The following is a 24,803-nucleotide window of genomic DNA, read 5'->3' on the forward strand; positions in this document are numbered from 1 at the left end:
TAGATAAACTAACAAATGTGACCTTTCTGTTGAGGAAAGTTAAGAGAAGAAACAATTAACCCAAAATGATACACACTTGTGACAAGATATTTTGTCCATCCAGTGTTTTTTGCTGTTGAAACATCTTTGTGCTCCACAGAGGAAAGTATGGAGGTTTGCATTTTCAATTTTGGATGGACTATAACTTTAAACCACATAATGCTACAGTCCCCTAAAAACTGCCTCTCCATGTTGCCAAGTCTGTGGTTAGTTATTCAATGTGGTTATTTGTACGCAGGAATGTGATTTAGATGGGAATAACCTTTAAAGCACCAGACTTAACAGTAATATTGGCACATCACAGCTTTCTGTTGAACAGATATTAGCAAAGCAGAGATGTTAGTAAGTCTTCCAAGCTTTTCGAGGTCACCTTTAACAGCCCAAGATAAATGCGCTGACCTCCTGCAATATGTCACGACTGGACTGTGCTGTAGTGACTCGTACACACCAGCGACTGGTGTAAACATTGACCCATTTTTTCCATCCTCCCGTGGCTGTAGATTAAAGGTCTTGTTTTCCTTCCAGTGCAGTTTTGAGGTGCAGTCATAAGCTAAACGCTGTATGACATTAATAATCACAGTTTTTCTTGCTCTAATGAGGAGTATGAATCTCTGCCAGTGGGCTGTGCGTCTTTTCCACTAGAGCGATCCCTATTGCCCTCTACCAGACTCATGTAAATGAGTCTGTCCTTGCTCATAAGTGTGTTCATTATTCACCTGATTGGAGTCACATTGTGTCATCGTTCCCTCAAGAGCGGCTGTGTGTTGTGTCTGTCAATGAAACAGGCCCGTGGATTTCTCTCAGCCCATGGCCTTTGAGAACGCAGAGATTGGGCCGCGTCCTGACCTGGCCCCGCCCCAGACCCCTGAGGAAGAGAAGAAGGAAGAGGCCCCACCCAAAGCAGCTCTGAGGCCTACAGAAGCAGCTCGGCCTCCACCACCAGCCTCCACTGTATGTCCTTACCAATGCATTGTGGGTAGAGATTCCTGTGTGACTACTGTAGTTTGAGACCGAGCGCATCCCAGTTCCCATACTTGCACTACTCAATGAAAGTCTGTGCTCTGCTGGTTTTGGGTAAGTCAAGACTTTTGTGTTTGTTGAAAATGTTGGGACACAATGTACTCTTAGAGTCGTTTCTCCTGTACCATTCATGCTTGCATGTGAACACTTAGGGCCAGATTTACTAGAAGCTTTCACCCCAGCAAACCCTCTTTTGTCATTAAAATAGTACTGTCAGGATTTACTAAAGATGTGCAGTGAAGAATTAGAACTGAAAAGGACCTTACTGAATATGTATTTCTAGGAGTTCCCCTTTCAAATTTAGTGGAGGAGAGTATTCCATTCGTTCAGGGCTCGTCAAATTACTGGCATATGTGCCATTATTTAACACCCAAAAAAGCTGTTTGTGCTTGAAATGGCTGCAATTTGTTGCTCAGAAGAGGCACCGCAGAGAACTAGTGATCGACCGATGTATCGGTTTACCGATATTTTTCCCGATATTTAAGCATTTTTCCATAATCGGGTATCGGTTTTGTAATATCGGATTCGCCGATTTACGGCGCCATCTTGTGGCCGTTTTGAGATTTCCGCCATTGCAGCCCGGGCGTCTGAGGTGATCAGTCAACAACAACTCAGTGCACAGGTAAAGTATATGTTCTACTTGGTTTGCTTTAATTAATCAACTTTATTTAACATAACAGACATGCACAAATGAGATCTGAGACATAAATTCCTGATATAGTTAATTTATGCAGCTTGTTTCTAAACAATTGAGACGAACTCATCGAGTTACGTAGTGTTCGTCATGTCCTGCTCCAATAAAGACGTATCTTTAAATGAATTAAATAAAACAGACATGAATGAGTGCATGTTGAAAATAAAAAAAAAATGTTTTTTTTTATTCTTTTATTATGTGTTTTATGTTCTGTCGCTGTTATTCTGTTGTACTGCGGAGCTTCTGTCACGAAAACAAATTCCTCGTACGCTATGTGTAAACATACCTGGCAATAAAGCTCATTCTGATTCTGATTCTGAAAAGCGTTGAATTTAATTCTCTATCTGTTGTATTTGCTCACCATTAGTCTAGAAGAGAAAGTTCGTTCATATTGCTTAGCAACTGACGGATGATCTGGAGGCTTAAGCACGGCCACTGAATGAAACTTTTGACAAGATTATCTTGTTTAAACACCCTAGATTATATTTTAATTTACTACATAACAATTATTTCGCTAATACACATATAAATATAGCCTACCGCTTTGTGGAAATTAATTATTTATTATCTCCATGCGCGATCGCGGTTGATTAAATTATAGTCAAACAGCACTTTGTCAGTTGGCATTTCATGATCTAACGTTAGATTGAATCTAGATCATAAAATGCCAACTGACAAGTGCTGTTTAATTTTATATAGTCTCGGGATAAAAGTTCGTTCATATTGCTCAGCACCTGACTGGGTTGATGATCAGGAAGCCTCAAGCAATGCCACTGCATGAAATTTTTGAAGGAAGCAGGCTTACTGGGCAGAATGCTGAAAGACTCTGTTTTCTACACTAAAACCTAGTTCTGCTTAACTGGGAGTATTAAGTTACACTACTAAATAGCTATGCACTCCTAAATAGCCCTCCCGCCCCCACCAATATGTTAGAATCATTTTTGTGCTTTATTTTTTTACCCGTTTTTATTTTTTTACCTCATCAAAGCTTTTATTTTAAAATAAAGACACTTGCACTTGCACAGTGCACTTAAATTTTTTGGACTCAGACCCCTCTATTTATTTGTGTATAAATATAAAGTTTTTTTTGTATGCAAGGAAGGAGTGATTGTTATAAATAAAATGTTTTTTTTCAGCTCATTTGTGTTGTAATAATTGTCAGAAACAGAAGTATAACAGTAAATAAATATCGGTTCTGCATATCGGTTATCGGGTACATAAACATGCAAATAATCGGTATCGGTATCGGTTATAAAAAATCAATATCGGTCGATCACTACAGAGAACAGAGAGCGTTTTTTTTCACACGTAATTATTTGGAATGCAAGAAGAACACAAAAATATTGTTTGCCAAGCCATGTTATTTTAATTTGGTTCAGAAAACAAAAGATGACTTGGAACACACAACTAGGAGTCACGCAATACCAGGTGTCTCATTTATAAACGTTGTGTACGCACAAAATGGGCATAATATATGTGTACGCAATTTTCCACACACATATCATGATTTATAAAAAATAAACTTGGCGTAAGTAAGGACGCACCGTACAGACATTATAAACCATGTGTACAAACAGTTTTTTATTGCGTGAGAAATGTGCACAATAATTAATCTTTAAAGTAAACTACAGATCACATGTTATGATAAATATTTTAGCGAGAACAATGATCCATGATGCATACTTACTGCGATATTATGGAAGACACTGCTGGATTACTGTACAACCACAGCTGCATGGAGCTGTTTCTGTCGTGTAAAGTCATCTCTACTACATTATGAAATATTCCACTATATTTGACAGACATAAGGAGAATCAGAATCAAATCAGACAATACACTGCAATAAATATGAACCTTTTCCTGGACTGTGTCCAGCTGATGGAGTGACCTCCCAATCTCAATTTGAACAGCTGAGTCTTTACTCATTTTCAAGAAACATCTAAAGACTCATCTTTTTCGTCAGCACTTAACCAACTAATACTAGCACTTACCTATTATTTTCTTGTCTATCATATTCGTAAAAAAAAAAAAAAAAAAAAAAAAAAAAACACCTGGCTATGCATTGCTAGACTAACTGAGACTTGTCATGGCGCTTGTATACTGTTGTTGTTCTCTTGTTGGTTTGATTGCTTCTATTGTTCTTATTTGTAAGTGTCTGCTAAATGTAAATGTAATCTGTTTCCACTAAAATTGCTAGAATATGTTTATCTTATCAGCAAAACTGCAAATAAAATAATTGCAATTCTATTTGGCCTGTGTAAAAGAATGAGATCATCTAAAATATATCTGAGAACTTCTTGAAACCATTTAGTTTTTATGGATCTCCATACTACTTCACTACTGTCTCTGTGTTAAACATGGTGTCACGTGGATGGGACTATGCATGTAAATGATATCCAGATGAGGTTATGCATAGTAAAACAAGGCATTGTAAGCTCCATATAGTGATTTCAGTAGGAGATGAGTAGGAGATGCACGTACGCACAATCTTCCCCTGACTGGGATTTATAAAGAGATTTTTGCGCAGGTGCTGGCATACGCATGGTTTTATAAATCTGAAAATTTTTGGCCATACGGAAAATCTAGCTTTTGTGCCTACATAAAATTTTAGGATGAAATCTATGAGAGTTTTATAAATGAGACCCCAGGTCTGTCAGTACTTCTTGCAACTTCTAGCATATTTTGGACTTCTCAACATATTGTGACTTCTTTATTTCTTTATTCTTTATTTGCGACTATGCTAATTTGCGCTGCACTTGGTAAATGGTGTTGGTCAATATGTAAATGAGATGTTGCATCTGTTCTCTTTAATTTGCACGTTGTTAGTAAATCTTGTTAGAAATTGCCCTCCCGTCTGTGCTGTTTTGGAATTGCGCTCTAGTGCTTATTTGCCTTGTTTAGTAAAACTGGCCCTAAGAGCTAAATTCATTATCTGTGACCATTTTAGGGTCAGTGTTGCTGAGGCAGCTTTAACTCACCAACTATTTAGGGCTGCACGATTTGTAAAAATAATAATAATAATATTAATTGCATTTTATTTACTAACGTAAATGTGTTAAAAATTGCAATTGTTATTTATTTTATTTAATTTTTTCCTAAGGCTGTACAATTTGACCAATAATATATCCATATTTAATAATAATAATGAATTCTTTATAATACATCTACTAAATATCATTACTATAAAAAAAAATGTGACCCTGGACCACAAAACCAGCAATAAGTGTCTTTTTTTTATTTATTTTTTTTACTGAGATTAATACATCATTTGCATCTGAAAGCTGAAAAATAATCTTTCTATTTGATCCATGGTTTGTTATGATAGAAACTTAAATCTGAAATCTGAAGGTCCAAAAACATCTAAATATTGTTGTCCAAATGAAGTTCTTAGCAATTCATATTACTAGTCAAAAATTACATTTTATACACATTTATGGTAGAAAATTAACAAAATATCTAAATGGAACATGATTTTTATTTAATATCATAATGCTTTTTGGCATAAAAGAAACATTTATAATTTTGACCCATGCAACGTATTGTTGCATTGCTACAAATATACCTGTGCTACTTTGTGGTCTAGGGTCACAAATAAGAAATATTTTCATATTTTTATGAATATTTTTATTCTCTAGTAATGTAAAACAAAAATCTAAAGATGGAATGCCAATATTTATGTCTGACAATGGTTAGTGCATACTGCAAACCAAAATGCACATCATAAGCAACTCAGACGTGCAGCGCCTGCAGGGGTGAAGTTGGTGTGAAGTGAACGTGAAAACACTGACAGCTGCTCATATGTAAATGAACACTGTGCCGCACTTTACTATGATGCACTGTGATGTTCAGAAGTGATTCATGCACTGCATGCTACTTTTAACACAGATCTCCTCTTCAGCTGACAGAGCTAAAGCTAACAGCATCAGTCTCCTGGGCAGTCACTGTCTATAGACTTCCCCATTGATTATATCTGCCTCTCACAGGTGCTTCATTCACTTCATTAATTCTAATGAGTTAAAAAGGTGCTTACAGTAGGGTGACCAAATTGTGCTTTCCCACATAAAAGATACTTGAGTAAAACTGAAATAAAATAAAATGTAATGTAAAATGTAATGTAAAAGCAGTCTGACATTGTACATAATCATTCAGTTCTTGTGAGTGAGAACAAAGGCATGAACATTCCAAGCAATGCAAATACACATACACATAATGATGAGAACTGTAGAGAGTGCATCAATAAGAAAGACAGAACTCTACGGAGCCCCTCTGTTCCCACTTTGTAAAAAAATAAAATAAAATAAAAATATATATATATATATATATATATATATATATATATATATATATATATATATATATATATATATATATATATATATGTATATATAACTATCTCGTGGCCTCAAGATAGTAACTCGTGGCCTCAAGATAGTGAAGTGTCTGAAACATGGACCCTTTGTTATTAAACTGGACCGTGTACTGTAGTGCAATGTAATACTTCACATTCTGTGCAATGTTCTCTGTTTTAATATTCAGTGTAATATAGTTTGCTGCAGTTCTGCTTTTATTTATTTACTAGTACTGTTCATCACAATCAATTCAATTCTGTTAATACAGTAATGTAAATCTTGTAGGCTGCATATCCATAGTCCTTTATAAGTCTTCTTCATATTTTATAGCATATGTTTCTGAGTTAAACAAAACCAAGTAATTGCAATGATACATAATACAACACTCGGTTAATCTTTGTAACGTAAATCTCCTCAGATGACATAGACACCTGACAACTTTGTTGTTGTGATTAATGTAAACATGCAATTCATGCTTTGCAGTCACGTGACTACCATGGATACGTGGCGGGAAACAAACGCTGACAAAATGCTTCCAAGTGTGCATCCAATCGCACAACAACTCTCTGGCATGCAGGCAACGATTGTTTACACCTCAAAACACCAACTTTTGTATATTAAAACTGGCAACGTCCTGGCAAGATCCTATTAATTCATACTTTGCACGTGACGTCACAAGTACAAGTACAAGGCTACAAGTTACTTATCTTGAGGCCATGAGTTACTTATCTTTTATCTTGAGGCCACGAGTTACTTATCTTTTATCTTGAGGCCACGAGTTACTTTTCTTTTATCTTGAGGCCACAAATTAGTATCTTGAGGACACGAGTTACTTATCTTGAGGACACGAGTTACTTATCTTTTATCTTGAGGCCACAAGTTACTTATCTTGAGGACACGAGTTACTTATCTTTTATCTTGAGGCCACGAGTTACTTTTCTTTTATCTTGAGGCCACAAATTAGTATCTTGAGGACACGAGTTACTTATCTTGAGGACACGAGTTACTTATCTTGAGGCCACGAGTTACTTATCTTTTATCTTGAGGCCACAAGTTACTTATCTTGAGGACACGAGTTACTTATCTTTTATCTTGAGGCCACAAGTTACTTATCTTGAGGACACGAGTTACTTATCTTGAGGCCACGAGTTACTTATCTTTTATCTTGAGGCCACAAGTTACTTATCTTGAGGACACGAGTTACTTATCTTGAGGCCACGAGTTACTTATCTTTTATCTTGAGGCCACAAGTTACTTATCTTGAGGACACGAGTTACTTATCTGGAGGCCACGAGTTACTTATCTTTTATCTTGAGGCCACAAGTTACTTATCTTGAGGACACGAGTTACTTATCTGGAGGCCATGAGTTACTTATCTTTTATCTTGAGGCCACGAGTTACTTATCTTTTATCTTGAGGCCACAAGTTACTTATCTTGAGGCCACGAGTTACTTATCTTTTATCTTGAGGCCACAAGTTACTTATCTGGAGGCCACAAGTTACTTATCTGGAGGCCATGAGTTACTTATCTTTTATCTTGAGGCCACAAGTTACTTATCTTGAGGACACGAGTTACTTATCTGGAGGCCACGAGTTACTTATCTTTTATCTTGAGGCCACAAGTTAGTATTTTGAGGCCACAAGTTAGTACCTCAAGGCCATGAGTATGTTATAATTTATTTTATTTTTTTTACAAAGTGGGACCAGAGAGGGCTCCGTAGAACTCAGACGTTTTAGGCCAAAATCATGATCAAACACCTTTTTGAGGTCTGAAAAATGTCCATGAAAAAGAGGATGTATGGTCGCCCTCCATTTATGAGTGCTGAAGCTGTCTATCAATATTCAGATTTTCAGAACCGACTCTCTTTTAAATTCAGGCATTGCTCAGATGTTGAACTGAAATGACAGGAAGAGCTATTTCTGACAGTCACACATCTGTGCAGTTTCATCAGTCGAAGATGGGGTCGTGACAAAATTAAAATAATAACATTGACTGATTGCATCATTTTTAAAACTTAGAAACAATTCGGAGGAAACCATGTTTATTATTACTTTGATGCTGTACAAATAACTGACTTCACATGAGCTCTTCTGACTTCATGATGTCTCTTTCTGCTGCTGTCACTCTCCTGCTCTCAGGCCATGCCCTTCACAGAGGACACGCCCCTCCCAGACACGCCCAGCAGTTTCAAAGAAGCCATTATATTAACCTGCTCACACACACACACACACACACACACACATCCAAAATAGTGTGAATATTGCAGTTCTGCCATCCTTTCATCTGCTTATGCTGCTTGTGCTGTTTCTGCAGCTTTGTTTTTGGAGGAAGTTTTGATTTCTGAGTCACAGTATGTTTCACAGAATGCTGATGAAATGAGTGCAGTAATGTCTACAGGAGCTCCATCAGCTGTTCTCTGGCTCCATCTACTGCCTGTACTTTATAAAACAGCACTCAAACCTTTCTGAAACTCACGCTTGCTGTTCAGTCTTATTAGAGACAGCTCTTGCCTTCTGGAGTTAAACATTTTGGTGGGTCAGAATTTACATGAACACATTGTACTAAGTGTAGAAACGAAAAACTGATGAATAATTTGCAGGCTCTTATAGTTGATAGTTTATAAACTGTAGTCTCTACATTGTTAATATATTAATAGCCTATATATTGTACAAAAATTAAGTTCTGAATTTATTCACTCTAACTAATGAATTAGCAAGTGTTCCTCAAAACATTTATTTCCAGTCCTTTGCTATTAATAATTAATTTTAAATGTTTTCATGAACTGTAGAAATATTTTAGATCTCTTAACCCTATTCTAAAACCTAAACATAAGCACTTTAAAAAATAAATATAATAAAATAAGAGGCAGGAAAATGTTTTACAATTTTCCGTTACATGAATAATTTTGCTCTCCTTTCTCTAAAGTAAATGAGTCAGCAGCAGTAAATGTTCTCGAAAACAAGATTCTCGTCACAAATTCAATAGAATCAGCCGATTAATTTAATGAATTCAATATTAATTGATTAAATATGGATTTGTAAACATAAGCACATCTGTAGAGCTGTTGAGATCACATATGTTGAACTACATCAGTCATGACTTATATTTCAGAAAAAGAAATATGATCTGTTTACATATTAGCTAATTAAACGATAATAATGTGTATATTACAGTGACAACTGATGATTATTCCCTCACTGTTTTGGAATAAATGTATTAACAGTGTAGAGACTACAGTTGCTAAATTGTGAATTGCCAATTAGCAAATTATTTTAGTGCTGTATGCTTTATTACTATATACTGTTTTTTGGTGTCTCCTTTATCTATACACCTTTTACCTATTTCTTTATTATTCTCAGGTAGGTAAGGAAAGTCGACCCTGGACAAAACTATAAGCATCTCAAAAATACTTACATCTTGCTCAGTAGACTTCCCTGTGGTCAGTTCTTGCTTACGGCTCTTAAATTACTACTCTTGCAGACCATAACTTGTCAATAATAAAATACAAGTTTTATTAAAATTAACAAAAGTTATATCAAAGTACAATAGTAAAGTTACAAAATCAAGGTATAATCAGCTGGTATCAGGCGTCGAGGGATACTGTGCTTGTTCAGTATCCGTCCGTCGAGTCTCTCTCTCTGTCTTTTATACCCAGACGTCGAACGCTGGTTCTTCTGATATCATCACCTGGAGTGCTGCCAACTCCTCTGCCGAGGCTTTCAGTTGTTTACTTCACATTGCTTTAGCCCTTTTCCTCTTCTTTTTCCTCTTAACAGTCGGTGAAATACACCTTAAATACTATATTGTCCATTTATCATAAAAACTATTTCTAATACATAAGTGTTTCTACTCTAAATCAGTCACTACCAGAGGTGTCAAGTAACGAAGTACAAATACTTCGTTACTGTACTTAAGTAGAAATTTGGGGTATCTATACTTTACTTGAGTGATTATTTTTCAGCCGACTTTTTACTTCTACTCCTTACATTTTCAGGCAAGTATCTGTACTTTCTACTCCTTACATTTTAAAAATAGCTTCGTTACTGCTATTTCATTTCGGCTTGTTTTCATTCCGGCTTGTCATCATTCAAAAAAAAAAAAAAAAACCTATCCAGATAAATCGCGCCATCCGGATGGAGTGAATTTGAATGTGGTTGGATGAGAAGTATAAACATATACCATTCCGACACCCTATTGGTCTTTACGCGATCCATCGCACCTGCACATGACACAAATCACATCACAGTCCAGCCAGGACATAGACAGTTTTGGGTTCGTTTATCAAAAGATATATTTCTTAAAAGTAGGGTTGGGTATGGAACCGGTATCCGATCGCCTCAGAGTCAGTCCGCTTAAATTTCACATGAAACCAGCGTCAGACCGGTCTCCTCCCGTCTTTGAGCTGGATAATAATGACCCAGATTGTGAAATACATTTATTAGCCTTAGATTAAGGGAAGCACAACTTGCACAACAAGCTATGGATTTATTTAAAATATTTGTAATGTTCTTTAAAGTTATCAATAGTTTTTTTGTGTTTCTTTTTTTTAAAGTATCGGTTCAGGCACCGTTTAGGAGCCGGTACCATTTTAAAAGTATTGAAAAGGCACTGGACCCTATTTAAAAGTTATTATTTCTCACTGGCTCATTTACCAAATGAGTGCTTTTTCTTCGTCCTCCACAAATTAAGCTACTGTAGGTAGTTCGGTAGCGAGATGTTTTAATAAATTAGCGTTTTCGATTGACGATGCGATTGACAATGTTGTGATAACTAGGCTATACCAACTTTGTAACTCGTTCCCCCCCGAACACTGGACATAGCAGACGTATGTACCAAATACAAGAAGCTATCAATCAAGAAAGTATCAGGATTATGATTTCTTTTTCAGTTTTAGTTTTTGATCAATCACTTGGATTAATCATTCATTTTGACAGCACTATAATGTTTACTGTAAATAGATTACCATACAAGGGTAATTGTTACTAAGCCTGCACCAATGTTCTTGTCCATTGCCCTCGCAGATTCCTGCAGCTAATCATGGATGTACATTTAACATTCCATTAAAGGTTATTGATGACAAGCCTCTGAAGTTTGACTTTTTGCACTATAACAATACTTATTGGCAACTAGTCATCATATCTCTAGTCCTTTAATGTATTTGCATTGTACTAAAGTGCGTTCATTTTAAATGGGCATATATGCGGCTGATGAAGACCTGAAGGTCGAAACGTTGCTTGATTAAATTCCTCTGGAGCAGTAGTTTTCAGTGTTCAGACTTCACTTCTTTATTTGTCTATATCATTTAGTTTTCTTGCACCTGTGTCCTAATTGGATGTTTGGGATGTGCACACCATTTTTGTATTTTTATATATGCGGCTGAAACAGGAAGCCTAGTGCATCCCAAATTTTTCAACATGAACATTATAGTCATTATGGCCTATGGCCTTTAGAAAAATGTTTTTTGAGGAGATGGGGTAGTACACAATAGGCCCCTGTGGTGAGGCCTAAGCTTTTGTTCTTAATGGCATTTTTTTCCCCTTACATTACTTTTACTTTTATACTTTAAGTAGTTTTTTAAACCAGTACTTTTGCACTTTTACTTGAGTAAAAAGCTTGACTTGATACTTCAACTTCTACAAAAGTATTTTTAAACCCTAGTATCTATACTTCTACTTGAGTAATGAATGCCAGTACTTTTGACACCACTGGTCACTACATACATTTCATGCAAGTAAGCAGTTTTCTTAATGTTAGTGAAGTTACACAATACATTTTCCATATAGCTTTAATCACAGGGTTACATCTTTGTACTTAAGCAAAAGCATTATTACTACTTAGGTTACAGTACATCTGTATAGCACAATATAACTTTATAGCAAATTAAGCATTAATCAAGACAGTACAATTGCAAAATCATCATCTCCATTAACACCCACTGCTTTGCAATTTTGCTGGCTGATTTCATCCTAACATCTTCAAGCTAAAGTACTGTTCATCATGTTTTTTAAACTTGTTATATTTTGAAAGAATCATATACACAGTGCTATCATGCAACAGTAAGCTGGTATGAAACACATCCATATAGTTTTCAACCCAAACTCGAGCATTCTTTCTTTCCCCTTGCACTCTTTTTTTTCTAATTTCCAGATACAGTAGTATCAGGTGACCAAATCTTTGTGCTCTGCTTGACAGTGCTAAGATAGTGTCCAAATCTTGCTCTCAACAATCGTCCGTTCGTAATTTCATGTACACAAGCCTCAATCTGACGCCCCCAGGGGTCCTCACTCAGAAACGCACAGCTCTTCCCCTCTCTCTGAAATCCTCTTCAGAAGCCAAGAGAGGGGATCTGGCATTCCAGGCATACCTTCTGGTGTGCGAGCCGCTTGTTTGATTCTTAGCACCTTGGGGCGTGAAGGCGGGCTGAGTCAGAGTTAAATCCTCCTTCTCCAGGAATTCCATAAATTTCTCTGCCTATAATAAAAAACAGTTAATCAAGTTTGACCACTTTTATAACTTCAGCTGTAAATTTATTATGCAAGCAGTGCACAAGAATCTAATCCCCTGCTCTCCAATCTGTACCAGTCTTTACGTTTAAAAAGATTGTAAGTTAATTTTTATTGTTTTCCAAAATGTCTATCTGCACTCCAGTCATCAATTCATAAGATTCAACATTATATTCTGCATCATCATAGTCATTAATCCACATAATGAATGTATTCTTGTAGAAACATTCCTGGCATAAATCCCCCATTACAAAGTTCACTCTTACATCAGTCAGAAATTGACGGCATCTCATACAATTATCTTGCCCAATAAAAATCCAGTAATTAAATTTTCTTGTCAATAATTCTCCACTTGGGGCTCTCCTTAATTCCTATTTGAGCATTAAAAGAAATTAAAAGACGTTTTTTTTTTTTTTTTTTTTTTTCCCAATTTGTGGTCCTTTTGTATTTGTTCTTAATTTACTCAGTTACCTATCATATTAGGTTTCCATAATAAATCATGCATACATTTTCAGAACCAATAACCCACTTAAATGAAGTTCAAAAATAATAAATATAGAAAATAAAAACTTTAAAACATATGTATGTAACCCCCCTTTTTTATTTTAATTTATATTATTATTTTTTATAATATCATATCATATTCACTGTAATAAAAAGACAATTGTTTACCAGAGTTTCCAAAAGGTTGTCACCGTTTCCTAACAAAACAGCAATGCAGGTAGAATCATTCTTAAAGTTATCCATGGTATATCACTCAACTGTTCACCCTTCGTGGCACTCTGTTGAAATGCCATATATTTCAGAAGTAAAGTCTCAGACCTTATGCACCAGAGGAGTGCTACGTCCGGTCAAGGTCTTTCGATGAATCCCTCTTTCAATGAGCACTTGTTTGTCCTCTTCTTCTCTACTCCTACTAATGCCCAACCACCTGCATGATAATATTATCGACTGTAGAATAACAGATTTTTAATAAACTTCTTATCAGTCCTCCAAGGCCCTTTAGTTCTCACAAAATCAAAATCCCAATGAAAGCTCCTACTAGTAAAATAACATAGAGTATAAATTATCCATTGTCTGTATCCTGAATGTAATTTAATATATTGTCGTCTAGCTACTGTCCAATACAATGGGTACGGAGTCATTCATTTCCCTTTATCTTCTTCAGCATAATTCTCTCTATTATCCATATATATGGGCTCATACGAATAGACTTCTTAAGCCAACATACCATTAATTCCTTAATTAATATCAAATCTACTAAAATAACTATCTAAAGGCATATTTAAATAAGCCTTGTCTTCCTGTAAAGTAATAAACATTCCATAAGCGTCTGTCACTGGTCAAAACCTCTTTGACATCTAGAATGCCACTGATATTAACTGACATTTTATAATTAGGTTTTGATATAGTCATAACATTATGGTATTCTGGGATTTCCTTAGAAATAGAACAAAATAATCTGCTATCCTTTACCTGAAATCTCATCCAAAATACAGGAAAAGGATAGTAAGTGCTTAGCCCGGTATTTTTATATTTAATATTTTTATTTTTATCTTTTATACTCATCCCATCATGAGATTCTCTGTTTTTCATCTAAATTTTTGGGCTTTAATGCTTTCCACAGTAATGCTCTACAAAATATTAGTTCCTGTATCACCAAATAAATAAATAATAAATAATACAAATGAACTGTATTATGATTTGATCTCTTTCAGTTAATTTTCAGTAAGAACATTTTCCCACAAGAGTTCTCAATCCTTTTGAATATAAACTAATTCATTCTGTAGTTTCACCTAACCAATATTAATGTATAATAATATATTAATATTAACCTATGTCAATATATAAACCAATTTATCCATGCAAATGGATCCCATAATTTTTTGTAGTTTCACACATTGTATATTTATTGTCATTATAATATTTTTCACAGTTTCTTTGGAATGCACTTTTAGGATCATACAACCCATATATTACACATCGTTTTATTTAGTTGCAGTAATCTGGGTTTCTTTATTTGGCTTAACACTGTCCTCAGTATTGCTCATGTAACACCCTAATATCTCTCTAGGTCCAATATAGAGTATATGCTGCAGGCGGTGCCAAATCCAAATTCTCTTTATCCGTGAAATGTTACATGGGCTTGACCTTATTCTACATTTCACTAATGTATCTTTCCCCACTGTATATATATATATATATATATATATTTATTTTTATTATTATTATTATTTCCTCACATTGGCTACATTCTTGCAATGTTTTTAGCTCCCATGACCCTGAAAAAAAATTACACTATAGTACAGTGGGAAACTTCTGTAACAGTAATCTCCTCAACCACAATCAATTTTGTAGTGAAATCAATTATTGGCCAAATTCCAGTTAAAATCACAACCCCTGTTATACTAATAATACCGTCAGACAAGGTTGTGGTATACAGGCTTGTCGCCAGCGTTGTATTTTCCTGGCCCATTTCTCTCTCTCGTCTAAGTCTTGTAATTTCATCATTCCTGAGAGAAAAATAAGAATAATAATAACACAATAATTCAAACCACCCCCCTTCTGAACCTTTTGTCAATTTACTCACTACTTAATCGTGTGTCAAAATTCAATGTCAACTGCACATGCTAGAATTTGTGGTTCAGAAGTGGTGGTCATGTTTAAAACAACTTTTAACATTAGTTTAATTCAGACAAGACTGCTGTAACCCCTCCATAATTGGCTTCTTGCCCGGAGATAATACAGCAGCTTGCTGGCTGTTCTGTCTCCATAATGCAATAGGACACACAGAACTCTGCTTCTTTGCACTATTAGTTGAAATTAGTTAAAATGGCAACGCACATTGCTATTTGAGTCATCAGATTCTCCTCGTCTCAAAAAATCAATTCTAGGTGCCATTATTCACTCACCTATATTACTTTATAATAGTGTTTTAGCAACGGTGCCCACAGACCAGATAATTCCAGTTCCCTTATCTGGCCGGCATGCTTTGACCTTCATGCCATTTACTTTGAATGTCATCCATATTTCTCTTAATACGGTATGACCATAGATAATCGACGCCTGATCCCAGCTGTTGTTGATAAGTCATGTTATCAACTTGCAATCTTGAACCTTCAATTTTGCCTTTACTAGAGAAATCAACAAAGGTCTTGTCACCAGACCAAACTTTATGTCTGCCATGTACCAGCAATTTATGGTATTTAATGTCATCGAGACATACATCGCATTTAATCACATATTCCCTGTCCACAAACAATCACAAACTGTTTACTTTACTCCAAGCCGCTGTGTCATTATTACTTCAACTTTAGGGAAACTAATTCTACATTTTTGGCAGTGAACTCACAAAGCTGCTTTAATTTCTCCAGGAGTTTTGTAATCTTGATCTCTCTGTATTTTTGGCATAGTTAGAGGTTTACTAATCTTTTTTGTATTTTTTTATTATTATTATTGCTTTTTAATTCCTCCCTGGATTTGGGGTTGCTTATCGCTAGTGCTTCCCACCACAGTTATTCTTCAAAACTACCACAAACAGCACATATACACCTATGCTATATAACATTTCAGTTTAACAGGTTTAAGCAATCTACCTGTCTGTCTGGCTTTTTCAGGCTCAATATCCTTCGCTATATAATTATCAACGCATCTCGTCCTTAGATTAGTTTAAATTCTAATCACACCTCTCTGGTTATTAATCTCAACCAATTTAACAAGATCATCCTAATCTCATTGATAATTTTCCTGCTTGAGTTAAATTTTCTTGTCCTTGGTTTTTAACCAAGACCAAATTCCTCTTACTCCAGAGACCATTATCTGCTAATTCCACATTGTTTATCAACTATTTAATTATTTTATCATTCTTAGTTATTAAATCTTTAAATGGTTTATTTTTATGTTTATTGTCTAACCTGATCCAGACGTGATCTCCTACTCGGCAAAAGTCTTCTGGCTGGTCTTTTGACGTTTGATCTCTGTAAGATTAATATAAAACATTAAATCTTCCATATATTCATCCCCTCTATCATGATTACAACTGGCCCGTTTCCAGCTTTTTATAATCCCTATAGATCTCTCAGCTGTTGCGTTTGACTCTGGGCAATATCTTATAGTTTTAATTGAACTGATATGTTTTTAGTTACAAAGTCTTCAAACTGTTCTCCTATAAAATATGTGCCATTGTCAACCCTAATTTTTTTCTGGCCGGCCCCAAGCTACCAGTAATTTATTGACATCTTTAATAATTGCATTTGCTTTTGTCTCTTTTAAAGGCTTTCCCAAAATTTGGCTCGTAAAGCCATCTACTACCATCAATAGATATTTATTACAATCTTTAGACCTCGGGATCAAAGGTCCAGCGATGTCCAAAGATCATTCCTGGTTAACTCTGTCTGGTATAATACCTCCAAATATGGTATAATACCTAGGAATATCCTGGCTGATTTATCACTGTAACATAAAAAATCACTTATTATTTTTTGTATATCTTGCCAAAATGTTGCATGTTCAATTTGCTTACCTTTTGACTTGGTGTAACCGTTGTCAGTCCAGATTTGCAAATTGTCAATAATTCCTGTTGCAACTGCAATCCGTCACTATTATGGCCTGTAAATATCCAAGTTTTTCAGTGTTTTCAAAGCCTGGAACACTGCCATGAGCTCTGCGTACTGTCCTGTGCCTTGCACTACTCCCTCTTTTGAAGCTATGACCTTGTTGCTCTGTTTCAGAATCAAAAGCCCAGTGAGCTTCCTTGTCTGCAGCCGTTTTTGAGCCATCTGTGAAAACAACTGTATTTTTATAAAGCTCTAATTTCTTTTTCTGTCATTTTTTAAGTTCTTTTTGTCTGATTTTCATATCTGGATCTAGAAGCATTTCCCATCTCTGCCATCAGCTATTAAGCGCACGGTCATCCTTTACATTGTTTTGGAGAGATGAGCTACTAGATACTGCTGTTTTCATGTTAACAAATATTATTTGGCCCCTTGCCAGGCCTTTCAACTCGGAAATATCGTTTTCTAAGTGCTGCCAGCTGCTTCTTCACACCAGTAAATTTAAGTGGTTCTTGGATCTCCCAGCTTCCAGTCATAATTTTAACAGGTATGTTACTTGTCTTTACTCTTACTATTAATTGGTAACCTGTTTCGTCTGTTTCCGAGTCAGCCTCTAAATTTTTCTCATCATTTCTTCCTTCCAGCTGTCCTGAGTTTAATATAGCTGTTTTAATTTCTATCAACGATTCTTCAGTTTTTTTTTTTTTTTCATTTCAATTGTCCACCTTTGATAGTCTCATAAATAAGTTTAGACATCTGACTAAAGCGAGGGATTAAGTCTCTATAACATAACCCGGTAACCCCATTGTTTGCTGGCTCTGTCTAACTGTTTTTGGGGTCTCAAGTTGATTTACTCTGACTTTCATTGACTAAGTAACCACTCTGTTACATGCTGAAATCCAAAATCCCAAAAATTAAACTATAGCTATCAGTCATTAATTTTTTCTTTTTTCTATTTATTTTCAAACCTGCCTCCGCAAGTCGTTTCAACAATTCTGTTCCAAGGTTTATGTGTTCTCGTTATCCATTTGACACAATTACTATGTTGTCTATATAAAGTTCAACGTCTAAATCTTTCAGCATTTCACACCTTAGCCTACCAATTGAAAAGTTTTAGGCGAGTTTTAATAACCCATCAACAAACGTCGGTAAATCAATTTTCGAATAAAAACGTCCATCTCGTATTTTGTTTAACTGTATCTTACACGTTAATTACATAACGTTTATCCGGTCTTGTTAAACGATTCAAAGCCTCAAAGTTTGTAAGAAATCTATATGTCCCGTTCGGTTTCACAGCTAACTGGATTAGCCAGTTAGTAATAGCTCTTTTAACTTGTTTTATAACTCCCTGTTCTTCAAGCTCTTTTATGGTTAAAGTTAGTTCAGCCATTCCGTTTTTATTCATTGGGTATCTCCTTTGTGGTTTATGAATTCCACTCTCAATAACATGTGCAAACGTATCATTTACTTTGCCGCAGTCATTTTTGCTCCGTACATATGAAGTTTTACATAGCTCTGACATTAACTGGTCCTTAGCCCATTGTGAACCTTTAATTTCATTTCAGATTCTTCTTAATTCTTGCTCATAATTAACCGGCTTTAATCTTAAAACCTTTTTCAGATCTTTTGCTGCTAATAAATTTTCAGAACTTCTAATCACAGTAATTCCATATCATTCACCTGTTTTTTTTTCCATTCTAACTTGTCCGTCATTTGTTAGTACCTGTATCGTACTATTTATCTCTAAAGGCTCAGTTGACATTCATGCATGTGTCAATCAAATAGTACTCTGTTCCATGAATATTAATATATACATTTTCATTTTCTTCTTTAACTTTTGGGTCACACAGTCTCTGTTTCAACTGGCCAGCTAACCTTCATTCTGTATCAGAGTTGACTCGCTCCTTCTTAGTTTTACATGTTTCCTCGTCATTCAATTTAGAGCGTTTTTCCATCTTTTGATTTACCTTAGTCCTCCTAATCTTTTTTCCGTTTTGATTTTTATTCTTAAGGTCTTCAATTATATTAGTTCGTTCTGCGGGGGTCATATTTTCCCATTTTTCACTTCTGTGAAGTTTTCTCCCTCCCTGTGCATACAGGTTTCCTTTTTTTTTTCTGTCTGAGACGTCTGTCTATTTCCAGTGAACTGGTTAACCTTCCTTGTTTCACCGTAATATCCTGCTTCATATTTATTTATGTATTTTATTATTATTATTATTTATTTTTAAATCTTTCTGGCCTTTGGAATTTATTGTTATTATAATTATTTTTAAACTGTAACCCTTAAGCTTGTTTATTTTGCGATGTAAATTTCCTCATGGTTTTAACATGTTTTGTACCAAGATCATACTCAGCTAGTTTTTCTTCTGTTTTTCTCTAGTCGCATTATTCATCAGGGTAACTAAATTACGCCTACATGCCTCAGCAACGGAACTTTGTCAGCATTAGGGATCTCCTGTTCTATAGAAAGCCAAATTTCTAATAAAGTTATATGCTCTTTTCTGGGCATTAATGAGGGTTTTTGTCCATTCTTTAATTTTGTCATCTATACCTGTCAAATTCCTCAACTTATCCAAACCCTCTGAGGATATGAGTTGACCTGTACGTGTCTACACTAACCTCGTAGTGGCATCTCGGCGCAGCTGCATATTCTCAGCCGCTTTCATTAGGCTATCTGTTCTGTAGCCTATATGCACTCTGGTCTTCGTGCGACTTCTTATTTCCTACCCGTTTTCTAACTGCTTCTGTTAATTGTAATTCCAGCAATTTCGCATGTACACTATTCTGGTTTTCTTCAGTTTCTTGTGGAGTTACTGTACAACTTCAATTGTCTGTAAGAAGTTGTAAATCCAGGAGTTGCTCGCCGATCCTGACTGTTTGTCCTTGCTTTGCGACCTGACCATCACTACCCTAATTAATTCTGTCCTTCAGTCCTATTACTGCCGCCCATTTTAATATTTCTATTACTTTTTCCAGATTTTTATTTCTGATTGAACTAGGCTTTTTCCAGTTCTTTAACAATTTTTCTATTAATTGGTTTGTCACTTTGTTATTCCATCTGGCCTCTTCTTTTATTCCGCAGTCTAGATTCTTTGTAAATATATTCTGTTTCTCTACTTTCACTTCTCTTCAAAATTATCTTCAAAATATAGTGAAGAATCTGACCTGTCTGAGTCATATACAACTCCGACACCTCGGATTCATCTTCAGACTCTGCCTGACGCTGTTGTTGTTGTTTTTTTCTGTCCCCTGCAGGACCATTCCCGACGGCTGAGAGAATCCTGGCTGGTTGTTGTCCTCCCTTTTCTCAATAATTTTTTCAAGTTCATCCTGATTTATGTTAGTCAATAATAAATTTATGGTCAATTGACCTTCCTGTGACATATCTGTAATTCCCAATAGTATGCCTTCTAATACTGAATTAACCGGGTGTTTAAATTGTCCTGTTTCCATTAAAGTCATATGTATTTAATTTCTTGTCTGTGTAGTGTTTCTTTTATTACTGCTGTTGTTGTTAATATCCTGGCCTCTAACCAGGACCGTTCTGCACTACAGAATTAGTCTCTGTAATCAGTCATTACTGTATGCGCTACATAATTCCGCTGCGGACGCCCAGAGGTTATTCTCACTGTCGCTGTGTGTTGCGGTCCGAGCTGGGCTCTCATACTTTCAATCTCCTGGAATGCCTGTTTACCTAATTTATTGAAAATTGACCCAGCTATTCCAGAGCAAGTTAATATTTGTTTATTTCCATTTAGTATTACAACGCCCTCTTCAATTCTTTCGATTAAACTGTCTCTAATAAGTAGTCTTATTCTGCCTATTTGTAGCTCGTATCATTCTGGTATTAGGGTGTTTCTATGAGCAATGATAATAACACTATTGGTGGGAAGCCAAAGTAGTAATTCTCCTGGGTCCGTTACCTGGATGGATGTCTCTGCCTGTAAGGCTAGTTTCTGCCATCCTAATACATGAGAATCGCCTCATGTATATTCTTGAATAAAAATATTGCTGGATTTTTCTTTAGCTTTTGCTGCCATAGCTTAGCCTCTTTAATATGACTCTACTTAGCAGTTTCTTTCGCCTTGTTATAGGCCTGTTACTGTTATCTTCACTCTTTATTTCTTATGTGCACATTTAACCCTTTCTGGGCTGCCCTTTCTGGGCTATTTAACAGTAAGCTTCTACCCTTTCTGGGCTGTATTCATAACAGTATGCTTTTACCCTTTCTGGGCTGTATTCATAACAGTAAGCTTTTACCCTTTCTGGGCTGTATTCATAACAGTAAGCTTTTACCCTTTCTGGGCTGTATTCATAACAGTAAGCTTCGACCCTTTCTGGGCTGTATTCATAACAGTAAGCTTCTACCCTTTCTGGGCTGTATTCGCAAATACTGGTCCACCCTTTCTGGGTGTTTCGTCTATTTCCACCCTTTCGGGGCTTTTTCACCGCTTAGTCGTCTTTTTATGTAGTAATTTATAATAGTAAACTATGCTTACTCTATTAGCCAAGCACTCAATTGTCTAATTCTGGCCAGTAATTAGACAATTAAAGCACGTTGGGCGCCATGTTTTTTGGTGTCTCCTTTATCTATACACCTTTTACCTATTTCTTTATTATTCTCAGGTAGGTAAGGAAAGTCGACCCTGGACAAAACTATAAGCATCTCAAAAATACTTACATCTTGCTCAGTAGACTTCCCTGTGGTCAGTTCTTGCTTACGGCTCTTCAATTACTACTCTTGCAGACCATAACGTGTCAATAATAAAATACAAGTTTTATTAAAATTAACAAAAGTTATATCAAAGTACAATAGTAAAGTTACAAAATCAAGGTATAATCAGCTGGTATCAGGCGTCGAGGGATACTGTGCTTGTTCAGTATCCGTCGGTCGAGTCACTCTCTCAGTCTTTTATACCCAGACGTCGAACGCTGGTTCTTCTGATATCATCACCTGGAGTGCTGCCAACTCCTCTGCCGAGGCTTTCAGTTGTTTACTTCACATTGCTTTAGCCCTTTTCCTCTTCTTTTTCCTCTTAACAGTCGGTGAAATACACCTTAAATACTATATTGTCCATTTATCATAAAAACTATTTCTAATACATAAGTGTTTCTACTCTAAATCAGTCACTACATACATTTCATGCAAGTAAGCAGTTTTCTTAATGTTAGTGAAGTTACACAATACATTTTCCATATAGCTTTAATCACAGGGTTACATCTTTGTACTTAAGCAAAAGCATTATTACTACTTAGGTTACAGTACATCTGTATAGCACAATATAACTTTATAGCAAATTAAGCATTAATCAAGACAGTACAATTGCAAAATCATCATCTCCATTAACAATACTAAAATGTGAATTCTGTAATGTGCAGTGTTTGATTGACATCTGGTCTGTCCAATAACACAGGTGCTGTGTGCAGCAGAGGCGGAGCCTGTCGTGCTGGAACTGGCCAAACAGTTCGGTCTGTCCAGAAACAGTCACATGGCCTTTGAGTTTGACGACAGAAGGATGAAGAACAGGTGAGTGTCAGTCAACATCATCTTCATCACCATCCTCCTCCTCATCCTCGTGTGTGTGTGTCTGCTCCTCAGGCTGATCGTGGAGTTCGAGATACGCACAGAAGCAGCCTCTAGGCTTGTGTTCTTATGGCCAGGTTCAAACACGCTGACTTCGCCACCATCCAGCTGAAAGAGGGAATGGCCCACCTGAGCTACGATCTGGGCAGCGGAAACACTTCGGTCAGCGTGCCACGCATCGTCAACAACGGACAGTGGCACAAGGTCAGACCATCTGGCCTTTGACCCCTTTCACAGCAAGCAGAATTTTCAAATAAAGCTTTTGGCTCATCTGGATACATTACTGTGTTTTGATTGTGTGATGAGCTGGAAAATAGAGAAGATGCATGGGTCATAATTAGACCGGAATCATCATTTAAGCAGAAAGGTTTGACCAGCACATTACAAGCATCAAGCATGCTGTCATTGAACAATTTTTGACTTTTGTTCATCAAGGATGCATTGAATTGATCAAAATTGACAGTAGAGATATTTATAATGTTCCACAAAAATATTGTGTAGCACAACTGTTCTTAACATTTATAATAATCAGAAATGTTTCTTGAGCAGTAAATCATCATGTTTTCATAATTTCTGAAGATCATGTGACTGAAGACTGGAGGAATGATGCTGAAAATACAGCGGAGCATCACAGAAATACATTACACTTTAACACAGATTCACACAGAAAACAGCTGTTTTAAATTGTAATAATATTTCACTGTATTTAACAGTATTGTTGATCAAATAAATGCAGTCTTGGTGAGCAGAAAATACTTTTTATAGAAACATAAAAAAAAAAATCTCACAGACCTCAAACTTTTGAACTTTGTGTGAAGGTAAGAGTATTACAGTTTTTTTTTTTTTCAACTGCTAGCTCAGAGAATTTTTACTTGTCACACAATTTCTGAAAGCTGACACCCAATATACTTTTCTCAGCCAATTCTCTATATAAGGCATTTAGCATTTTGTGTTTGTGATTCTTGGATTCGTGTGTAAAGTTTTGAAAATGTAAGCAGTTTAAAAAAATAAATACAAAAAAGTGTTAATTTAATAAGTTAATAAGTTAATAGTGTTAATAAGTTTTTAGATCCGTGTGACGAGAGAGAAGCAGAGAGGATTCCTGATGATTGACGGCTGTTACTCCAAACACACCACCAGTCCACAGAAAGCTGATATTCTGGTTGTGGTGGGAATGCTGTATGTAGCATTACAGTTTTTTTTTTTTTTTTTTTACTGCTTACAGAGTTTCTGAAAAGCTGACACTCAAAAAGCAGAAGCACACACCAAATCAGCAAAATCATACGCTAATTCAGCTGAATTCATCCATCTTCAAGAATAAGCTAAAAAACATCTCTTCCATCTTTATTTGATCCTCTTAATCTAGCAATTTCTATTCTAATTCTATTCTTTGTTTAAAAAAACATGCTTTTTGTTCATTTGCTGCTCGTTTTCTTAAAAGACACTTGCTTTTCTAATATTTTTTATCCATTTTTTTTTTTATTATTATACAATTAACAAAAGCAAGAAACTGACACTAGCTTGCTCTATTCTATCTGTTTTTTTTTTTAAACCTATTATATAATTTAAAAAGCCCTTGCTACTGTAAGATTTGAGCCGATAAGACGTGAGATGTGCGGATCCATGTGCAAGCTTTTATTGGTCAGAGATGTGGTCATAACAGGCAAGGTTGAAGCAATGGGAAACACGTATACAGAGGGCTAGACACAAGAATAACCCTGGGGCAAGCGTTGGTCTTCGAGGAGCGAACAATATCCAGACAGGGTAATCCAAAGGGTAAATCCAGAAATACGAAAGCAAGAATCAAAACCAGGTAAACAATCAAAAACAAAACACGGCGGCAAGACAAGGCAGGAGACAACATGGTCTAAACAATACTCAGCAGTGAATGGTGGTGTGAGACTGAGTTATATACTGACGGGATAATGAGGTAACAAGGAGGGAGGCGCTAAGACGGAGCCGCCAGGGAGGAGCAGAGGGGGCCAGGACCCATGGCAGAGACCGTGGGCCTAGGGAAAGCAGAGACAGACAACACAGGCAGTGCATTCATGGTCTCTGCG

At 36.1% G+C, this 24,803-nt stretch overlaps 3 long non-coding RNA genes across 3 annotated transcripts; 2 read left to right on the top strand and 1 right to left on the bottom strand.

The window, feature by feature from the left end:
* Nucleotides 1–676: 676 nt before the first annotated feature.
* LOC113037690 (uncharacterized) lies at nucleotides 677–23,032 on the top strand. Its single transcript, XR_003274660.1, has 3 exons — nucleotides 677–1,113; nucleotides 22,574–22,686; nucleotides 22,759–23,032. It is a non-coding gene; the product is annotated as an uncharacterized LOC113037690 (long non-coding RNA).
* Nucleotides 12,238–13,422, bottom strand: LOC113037688 (uncharacterized). The gene is made up of 2 exons (XR_003274658.1): nucleotides 13,279–13,422; nucleotides 12,238–12,574 (listed from the first exon to the last, which is right to left on the bottom strand). It is a non-coding gene; the product is annotated as an uncharacterized LOC113037688 (long non-coding RNA).
* LOC113037689 (uncharacterized) lies at nucleotides 17,136–20,631 on the top strand. The gene is made up of 2 exons (XR_003274659.1): nucleotides 17,136–17,706; nucleotides 20,415–20,631. It is a non-coding gene; the product is annotated as an uncharacterized LOC113037689 (long non-coding RNA).
* Nucleotides 23,033–24,803: the final 1,771 nt, after the last annotated feature.

The sequence above is a fragment of the Carassius auratus genome, chromosome 20 (genome assembly GCF_003368295.1).
Source record: "Carassius auratus strain Wakin chromosome 20, ASM336829v1, whole genome shotgun sequence".
Classification (NCBI taxonomy): Eukaryota; Metazoa; Chordata; class Actinopteri; order Cypriniformes; family Cyprinidae; genus Carassius; species Carassius auratus.